The sequence below is a fragment of the Heloderma suspectum genome, chromosome 1 (genome assembly GCF_057233095.1).
Source record: "Heloderma suspectum isolate Gila_16-S chromosome 1, 16-S_ref, whole genome shotgun sequence".
In the NCBI taxonomy this organism is placed as follows: Eukaryota; Metazoa; Chordata; class Lepidosauria; order Squamata; family Helodermatidae; genus Heloderma; species Heloderma suspectum.
In genome coordinates this window covers 290,498,261-290,507,463 of record NC_139458.1, presented here as the reverse complement: position 1 = coordinate 290,507,463, position 9,203 = coordinate 290,498,261, and positions in this window count along the sequence as shown.

Genomic DNA, 9,203 nt, shown 5'->3' with positions numbered 1-9,203 from the left:
TAGCCATGATAGGTTACGTAAATATATACGTAGCCTATCATGGGCTGGCGTAGAGACGCAAATGGCATCCCCTACACAAGACACCATTTGCGTCCGCAGCAGCCCGGTAGTGGCTGGAGTCCCCGCTGTGGGTTGGCCCGGCCAGTGGCTCCGTGGACTGGCTGCAGAGTGGAGCTGGCTGGGCAGGATCCCAGGGGGGAGGAACGGATCACCTCCCCCCCCATCGAGGATTGCGGGGGAAGGAAAGGATGGCCTCCCCCCACCTGCGGACCCCAGCGGAGCCAGGTAAGTGGGGTTTCGTACACCCCTAACAGCCGCAAATGGTGTACTAGACGCCATTTGGGTCCGGAGACAGTCTCCCTCAGCCAGTGATACAGCAATGGCTGCTGTATCGCTGGTGCTCCGGATCTGGCTGGCGGCTCCGCAGGATCACCGCAAGCAGGATCCGGCCGAAGAGGATTCTGGAGGGAAGCGGAGGGAAGTGCTCCGTTATGCCACGGACTCCAGGGGGCTGGATTCTTTAGAATCTGCCCTCATTGGGGTCCGTGGCAGAATTCTCTGCCATCCCTAGACAGAAGGAGACGCCAATCATGGATTTTTCAAGGAGCCAGCTTTGCTCCACGCAAGTCTCCATGAGCAAGTGTATCGCAGTCGCTTCACAGAACATACTTTTGGGTGGGGAGGGGGGTCGGAGTGAACATCATCTGGCAGGCAAGGGCTGCTCAACCAATAAGAGACCCCCCCCTTCAGGCTCTCCCTCCCTTTCTCCTTTGATAAAATCCTGGGAGGTTTCCTCCCCTGTATCCACAGAAATTGCTCTCTTTCTCTCTCCCTGCCCCAGTCTTGAAAGGAACACCTTTCTGTAGCTGCCCTGCTGTGATCAATCGAAGCTTCAACATTAAGGCTCTCTAAATGTGTTATTTTGATTCATGGGGAGTGCACAGTTTGGGGACAAGCATTGCCCGCAGCAGGAGTTACTCCCGAGTAGACACACATATGTTTGTGCTGGGAAAGACATGGCGGAGAAAGGAATGGGAAACCAGCCCTCTTTCTAACCCACTGCTGTGTGGGATCGGGATGATCAAAGGTGGAAGTAGTTACTTCCGAATGGCAATCAACCAAACAATGTAGAATCGCAGCTTAGAGAAAGCACCTTTAGGGAATTAGTAGGGATGTCAGAGAATTTCGTCACGAAACTCGGGGAGGCTGAATGCCAGCATATTCAGCCCCCCGAAATCGGTGGCGGAACGGTCTGCCCCCCCGCCCCCCCGGGACGGGACTCACCTTGGGCGGATCTTCCTGCCGCCGCCGCCATTTCCAGTTAAAAACAAACAAAAACAAAAAAAGTGATAGGCTACGTAAAGATTTACGTAGCCTATCATGGCTAGATTTTTAAAAAAACACTGTGATAGGCTATGTAAATGTTTATGTAGCCTATCACGGCTGATTTAACAGAAAAAAACCTGCGCATACGCAAATGGCAGCGCCCATGGGCGCCGCCATTTGTGTTCCTTATTTTGGCACGTCTTAGTCTACGTAAACATTTACGTAGACTAAGACGGCGAAAATAAGGGGAACGCAAATAGTGTAGACACTACGCTATTTGCGTTCCCCTTATTTTCGCCGTCTTAGTCTACGTAAATGTTTACATAGACTAAGACGTGCCAAAATAAGGAACGCAAATGGTGGTGCCCATGGGCGCCGCCATTTGCGTACACGCTTTTTCCCCCTTCTTTTAAATCAGCCGTGATAGGCTACATAAACATTTATGTAGCCTATCACGGCTGACTGCAGGGACGCAAATGGCGGCTATGGCCGCCACCATTTGCGTCCCTGCTAGCCAGCGGCCGGACTTCCGGCCGCTGGCGGAGCCGGCCAGCGGCTCCACAGAATCCCTGTGCAGCGGAGCCGGCCGGCCAGAATTTCAGGGGGGAGGGACGGAGCGCCTCCCCCTCCGGCCAGAATTTCGGGGGGGAGGGACGGAGCGCCTCCCCTCCCCCACGAATGTCACCCTTCGAAAAGGTAAATGAGTTTCGTACATCCCTAGGAATTAGTGCTTTAAAATGCACTGTTTCAAATGGGGGGATCTCTGTAAGTTTTGATGTGGGCATTCAAGGGAGAAGCCTCACTGACCATAGTGGGAGTTACTTCTGAGTAGACACTAATTGGTTTGTGCTGGGAAACACAGGGACAGGAAACACCCCTTGACCAGGGTCAGGGTGAAAGGCACAGCCCTGGGCAGGGCCAGCATACCCAAGGTACATGTGGGGTTTGGGGCGCTCAGCAACTATAGTGCAGAGAACCCGACTTAAGGAAAGAATTGGACTTTAAGCAGTCTCGGGAATTTTTTTTTTTCCCTGATAAGCTCCGGGGTGGCTGCTGGCTGGCCATGATGTCATATATCCCTAACAAGCTCAACACACAGCCAGCTCAGAGTAAATCGCTCATGGAGACACCTCCTGAGCCTTAGACTTGTGTATTTCCGCCTTTTAGAATGGGGAAAAACTACAGAAAAGCCAGAAAACCACTGAATGATAGGTGGTTGGGGGAAAAGGGCAGTTGGAAGGGGGCACAGTCATCTGGGGAACAGCAGAGGGCCAGATGAGGACCCCAGGAGGGGTGGATTTGTCCCCTGGCCTGAGGTTCCCCACCTCTGCTGTACCTGTTCTAGCTGAAAGAATCCCTTTTATTGTTCCTACTGGGATCCAACTAGACTTGACCTTAGGTGCATGGATGCAGTTAACATGCCTGCTTTTTTATATGTAAATAGCAGTCAAGGGAAAGTCTGCCCAGCATGTGTCTGGTGGGATTTGGGGAAGGGGAAGTTTGTCTCTTTCTCTTCCTGTCCTGACAAAAATTGCTTCTCCGAAGCTGCTGTTTCCATTTCAAGAGAAGCCTCCACTGACACAGCACAGATGGACGAACATTTTTTTTTAAAGAAATGAAATGGCAAATGCTAATACAAAAATTAATAAAACAGTAGCATAAAGCCACGAGGAATGTTTCAAAATGGCCTCACAATTGTCAGTTGCTTTGTTTGAAAGAAAGGAACAGGTTGCAGTATAATGGATAATTCAAGATCAGAAAGACTTCCCCACCTGCTCGGAAAGGCTGATGGCCTTTTGGAAGTTTTCATCTTTTCCTGTAGCAAGTGGCACACCTTACTTGCTTGAGCCATTGGGATTTGTTTTTAATAAACCAGTTGTTTGCCTTCTACCTCTGGCATGTCTGATCTTGCTCATTCCTGCTTTTTGCTGGTGACATACTGTGAATCAGATATGAACATCAAATGCAAAAGCTCAACTCCAAATATTGCTCACAGAGTTCTTCAGAATAAATCAAAACTGAACCCAAATTGAAAATCTCTGCCATTTTAAATGCTTTGCTACCAAATGTTCACTGGGATCAGTACCCAATGAAAAATGAGGAAAGCAGCCTGTTCAAACTGAGGTTTGTTTTTGTTGTTGTTCATTACAACAACAGGATTTAGTTGCTTCAAGATGGAGGGCTCCTAGTACTACCAAACAAAATGCACTGTGCAGCTGTTCAGTCTTTTTGTCTTTATTTTTTTTTCCTGTTAAGAAAAAAGGTGGAAGAAGCGATGGGGAAACACAGGAGGGTTATAAATGGAAGACGTCTGGATCCTCTGTATAATTCAGTGTTTGAGCTAGGGTGATTGCAGGATAAAAACCTCGTCTTGAAGCACCCTTTGAGTCTGAAGAAATGCCTTTTGAAACTGTATCAGGAGAGAGAAATGGGCCGAGACTATGTTGGAGAAATCCACAACGGATCCAAATGAGCTCAGAGTTCTATGAGTCCCACATACGGATTCTGCAGTGGACTGGCTTTTTCTGAGTTGCGTGACTTGGCTTTTTACTTCGGGGGGGGGGTCACGTAAATGTGCACTTGCACTAATGCACATCAGAGCGAGCACGAATTAGCACTAATGCACATTAGTGAAAGTGGAATGAAATTCTCATACATCCGTTAAAAAATCTGATTCAGTCAATGAACGGATGATAGAACAAAACATGCCTGACAATCTGTGAAACACAGACAGGATGGATTTAACAAAATTCATACATCCCTAGCTGAGACTATACTTTTGCTGAGATAATGCAAATGTAGAAACAGGATGGATTTGAAGGGGCAAATCAGCAACAGGGAGGAGTAGACAGTTAACTCTTCTCTCCTCTAAAATTCCCTGCTGAGGCTCTTGTCCTCCCGGCTGTGCTCCTGCTGTCAGAGCCCAAAGGGAATGAGCTAAAAATAATAGCCTGGGGAGCATTTGCAGGGGAGAATCAGTGAGTGGTTAATAAGATCCCGCTCCTGCCTGCTGATTTCCCCTGCAAATGTTACATCCATTCTCCTCATCCTGAAGAGAAATCCATTTTTGCCTCATAACATGTGGTTTCATCCTAAATTACTATTCAAATGAATGTTTCCTCGCTGGATTCTTGGTTGTCAGCCTATGTACTGTTGCATGGAATTATGTCCCTTTCAAATGAATGGGACTTTACTTCCAGGTAAACATGCCCCATAATGCGTGGTCAGTCATTTAAGTGTTGGTTGTCTAGGTGCTCCTCATTTACAGTTATGCCCACTATTGGCGTTGTTTTGGACTCTAACAGGGAGTTCTGCAGTGTTTAAAACAGCTGAATAGTGTGGCCCTGTTTAAAAGCAACATCTGTAACAAGTGTAGTAAGTACATTTATATACTAGCTTATGCCCTCTCATGGCAGTAAAAGTCAATTCTGGATTGCTTTAGGAAGAACTATAAAAATGTAAATTATGAAGACAGACCTGATTTGGTCTTATTGCCTTGGCTGAGTTCTAACACTTAAACTTGGAATATATGGCTGCTGGAGGTAATTAATACTTGGTAATTTGCATATTCACAAGACACTGTACTATTTTTCTCTCAGCCAGGGTGAGATGAACGAGCAGAGGTTCCTGAGACCACTTAACTAGGATTCTGGATTTGAAGTATTTGCCTACATTTAAATGTGTACAATTCCTCATTGCATGTTATCTGAGGTCTGTTATATTGCCCTTATTTTTCATAGGAGGAAAGGGGAAATAAGACAGATTACTTTATTTGATGCAACAAAAAATCCTGGGAAAGCCAAGCAAACAGATAATTTACAGGAATACAAAGACTGAAATGGAGATTCACATTCATAGTATCAGAAAGTTGTCCATTCAAAGGAAGCAGTCTAAACTGTTGGTTCTGTATAACTGGAAGATATTCACAAAATAACCTCCCAAAGGCTGCAGCTGTAAAATAATGCTTAGACAAGATCGCTTTTTCCTTTTGATATTGATGTCAGTGAGGCTATCACCTGAAGCAGCCAACTGTGTTGTGTTTAGCTTTGACCACATGACTAATCCTACTGTGTCAAATGGAGTGAAACATTTCTCTGCTCCACTTGAAGCAGAATGGAAACTTTCCATTACTGGAGTAGTACTTTTGAATATATTTTGCTATTGAAGACTAAATTCTCAAAGCTGATTTAAAAAATATGGCCCAACAAGAGCCAGTGTGGTGTAGCAGCTAGAGTGTTGGACTGGCAGTCGGGAGATCCAGGTTCTAGTCCCCGCTCGGCCATGAAGCACACTAGGAGACTTTGGGCAGTCACAGACTCTCAGCCCAACCTAGCTCACAGAGTTGTTGTTAGGATAAAATGGAGAGGAGGAGGAGAATTATGTATGCTGCCTTGGTTTCCTTAAGGAGGAAAAAAAGCAGGATATAAATGTGATAAATAAAGTAAAACAACCAGTAAGTGTATGAGAAATGGTAGCATAAAAAAGGAACAAAATAAAATAATCAATGAATAACATCTCCACCTCCCAGTTCATACCTGTAACCTAGGTGGTGGTGGAAGGGGAATGCATCTAAAGCCTGATTTAATGTATGTGGTGGGCATTTTACATGGAGGCTCATGCACATGATGACCCAATTTTTATGAGACTTCCAGCTCAAAAGATCACATTAATTGGACCATCAAATATACTATGAACCTTGTATATGAACAGTTGTGTGTACTTTAGATGTGTTGTGGAAAGGAAAGGCATGAGCTACTCTCTTGTGATACAAACACATCACTACCTGGGCAAGATGTCTAAATTAGGCTAGAGTCTAGAGTGGAATTCTCTGACTGCTCCTTCAAGTTGATTTGAATAATGTGTATCTAGGCCTCTTAGAGATGTATGTATGCAGCAAAACTTCCTACGGACTGCTCAGGGCAACATACTGATTCCACCCTTGTATCCTCCAAGAACCAGGTGAGGTGGCTTAGGCTGAGAGATGGTGACTGGCCCATGAGCTTCATAACTGAGTGGCCAAGTGAAATGAGGTCTCTCCTATCTTAATCCTAAACTACTGCACCACACTAGCTTTGACTTAGGCTGGATTGGCTTGATATTCAAACATTTCCACAGATGTGTGTGCCACAAATATGTGCTACAAAGCATAAAAAGATGGCGCATCTAGGAAGGTACAAGTGGGTCACATCTAGGTCCTGTTTACATTTTCTTCTCTGGTGTTCATACTCTCCTTGGATCATGAACAGCAGCAGTAATAGAAGGAAATCTAAGAATATGTAAGCATCAAGATTTACCCACCAGTAAATGCCAAGAGAATGAGAGAGAGAGAAAGAAAGGGAGACCCCAACCTCTATACTTTTAAGCCTCAAGGTACAACATTCTTCTGGTTATCATTGTAGATCTAAAATATATATATATAAAATAAGCTATGGTTATTATATTATGTTGTGAATTTATACCACACCCTTCAATGTCAAAATATTTCTGGGGCTTCTTTTTAAAAAACCCAGGTAAAAATAAACCTAATAGAAAACTGGATTAAAAGATACTACAACAATAAATGAACAGCAAGGTAAAAGCAGCAATTAGTTCCACTAATTCCATCACAAATTAAAAAGTAAATGCCTGATAGTCCATCACAGAATTTAAAAATTCTTTGCCTGGCACTGGATCAAAATCAGCACCAGATGAGATTCCCTTAGTAGAGTATTCCACAACCAAGAAGGCTCTCTCTCCAGTTGCCACCTGTCTCACCTCATATCATAAGGGCACTCCGAGACTTCAGACCATATTGGCAGGCTCCTGTTGGAGTAGGCAATCTTTCAGGTGCCTGGGTCCCCAGCTGTGTAGGGCTTTAAAGGTAAATACTACCCCTTGCAATTGTGTTCAGAAATGGACCAGGAGCCGGTTTGATCATGCTGGCACCAGCAAGATGTTTTTCCATCACCCAGTCGCAGTTAGCAGCCAGGTGGCTATATGTTGTAGCCTGGTCTGCATCATTACATGAAACAATTGAGCAAATTAAATGAATCACATTTAACTAAAGCACGTAAATGTTTGAATCAGGCCAGTTTCCAACATGGCCTTGAGGCTCTTTTCCATGCTACATAGTACTTCAGTTCTTCAATAGTTCTTGAAAAAAACTGAAGAATTTAATTACAAGATTATTGAAATTCACTGTATTTCCCCCTCTTTCTTGGGTTATGGGAGAATCAAGTGGGTTGTTGTACCTTCCTCCATCCTAATGGCCAAATCCACTTTACTGGATGCATTGTGAAGAAGGCAGTTGCTATTCCGTATTTATTACTCATTCTATATTCCTTTGTTTGGTGATACAGAGAGTTTAGGCTTAGATATATTACTTCTCATAACTGAGTGGGGTGGGGTAGGGGCAAGATAATAAGATGCCATGCCCCCGCTAGAGGAATCCTCCTTTGAGGAGGAGCTGGAGCTCCCAGAGACAGACAATGCCAAGGAGCTACCCATGCCAGGAGATCTGGGGGAGCCTGGCCCCTCAGAGGAGATCACCGCTAGTCCATCCCCATACAAGGAGGGGATTTCTGTCTCTGAGCCAGAGGCTGGATGACCACCTAGTCCCTGAGAGCATCATTGTGTCAAGAGGCAGGCCAATAGGGCTCCTCTGAGAAGAAGTGCTCGATTACAAAGAAAGACTCCTCAGGAGCAAGGCTGTCCTCCTGAGTAGGACTTTTGCCAGAGGGCCTATAATACAGTGCAGTTGAGCCCTGAGTGGGGCTCAGAAAGGTCTGGCTATATAAGCCTTCAGTTGTAGCCTAGCCAGTGCTGGAACAACATTGTTCTAGCAGCTCTAGTACCTTGCTCCCTGGACCTTGCCTTGTAGTTGATCTTCTGTGCTACTGACCCTTGGACCCTTGCTTGACTCTCCTTCTGGACTGTGTATTGTATCTTACTGCTTAATGTTGCTTTTACCTTTGCTTTTGTCTTGACCACTCCTGAATTTGGCTGATCCCATACTGGGCTGAAGCTTCTGTGCTTGACCATTTGCCTGCTTTGAGAATATTATGGGATTGCCCCATAATTTGCTCTAATGATGAGTCTGATTCAGCCATAGCAGGACATAAGCTCAGGGTTAAATCCGGTGGTGGCAGAAAGCACCAGGGATGTGTGAATCAACTCACTGAAGTTCTCCAAATCCCACCTCAAACTTTATGCCAACCTGTGTCCATCAACAAAACATCTTGTGGCACTTTAAAGACTAATACATTTATTTTGGCACAAACTTTTGTAGACACTGTCCGTTTCATCAAAGGCTTATGCTGGAATATATTTGTTACTCTTTAAGGTGCCACCTGACACTGTGGTTTTTGCTGCAACACAATAACATGGCTACCCCTTTGGAAATTTCCCCAAGCGCATGCATCAGTTGTGCACATTTTGGAAACATACACATTTTTCTCACATCAATTAAAGCATGTCTGTACACATTTCAGAAAAGTATGTTTCTTCATGCACATGTTTCAAATGTACACATTTTTCAAATACACTTTTTTTTGGTTCTATGAATTGCTTCACAAGCTTGAACATGTATGGACTTTGGCCACATATTACATATGAGCCTGAGCTCGGTTCCAAGAGGTTCCAAACTGGGTAAGTTCTTCTCAAAGACAAACTGAAAGGAATTTCTCATACATCCCTTAGAAAGCACTTCTAATTTTCTCAGATACCCCCCCACACACACACACACACACATCACCACCTAGTGCGGCCCTTTGTACCATATACCATTCTGTTCTGGAAGGTTCCCAAACCCTCAGGAGCAGCATTTCAGGTGGCACAGGAAACTACAATGAGTGGGTGGACTGAGAAAAAATTGGGTACCCTGTCTTACATGAGCAGAA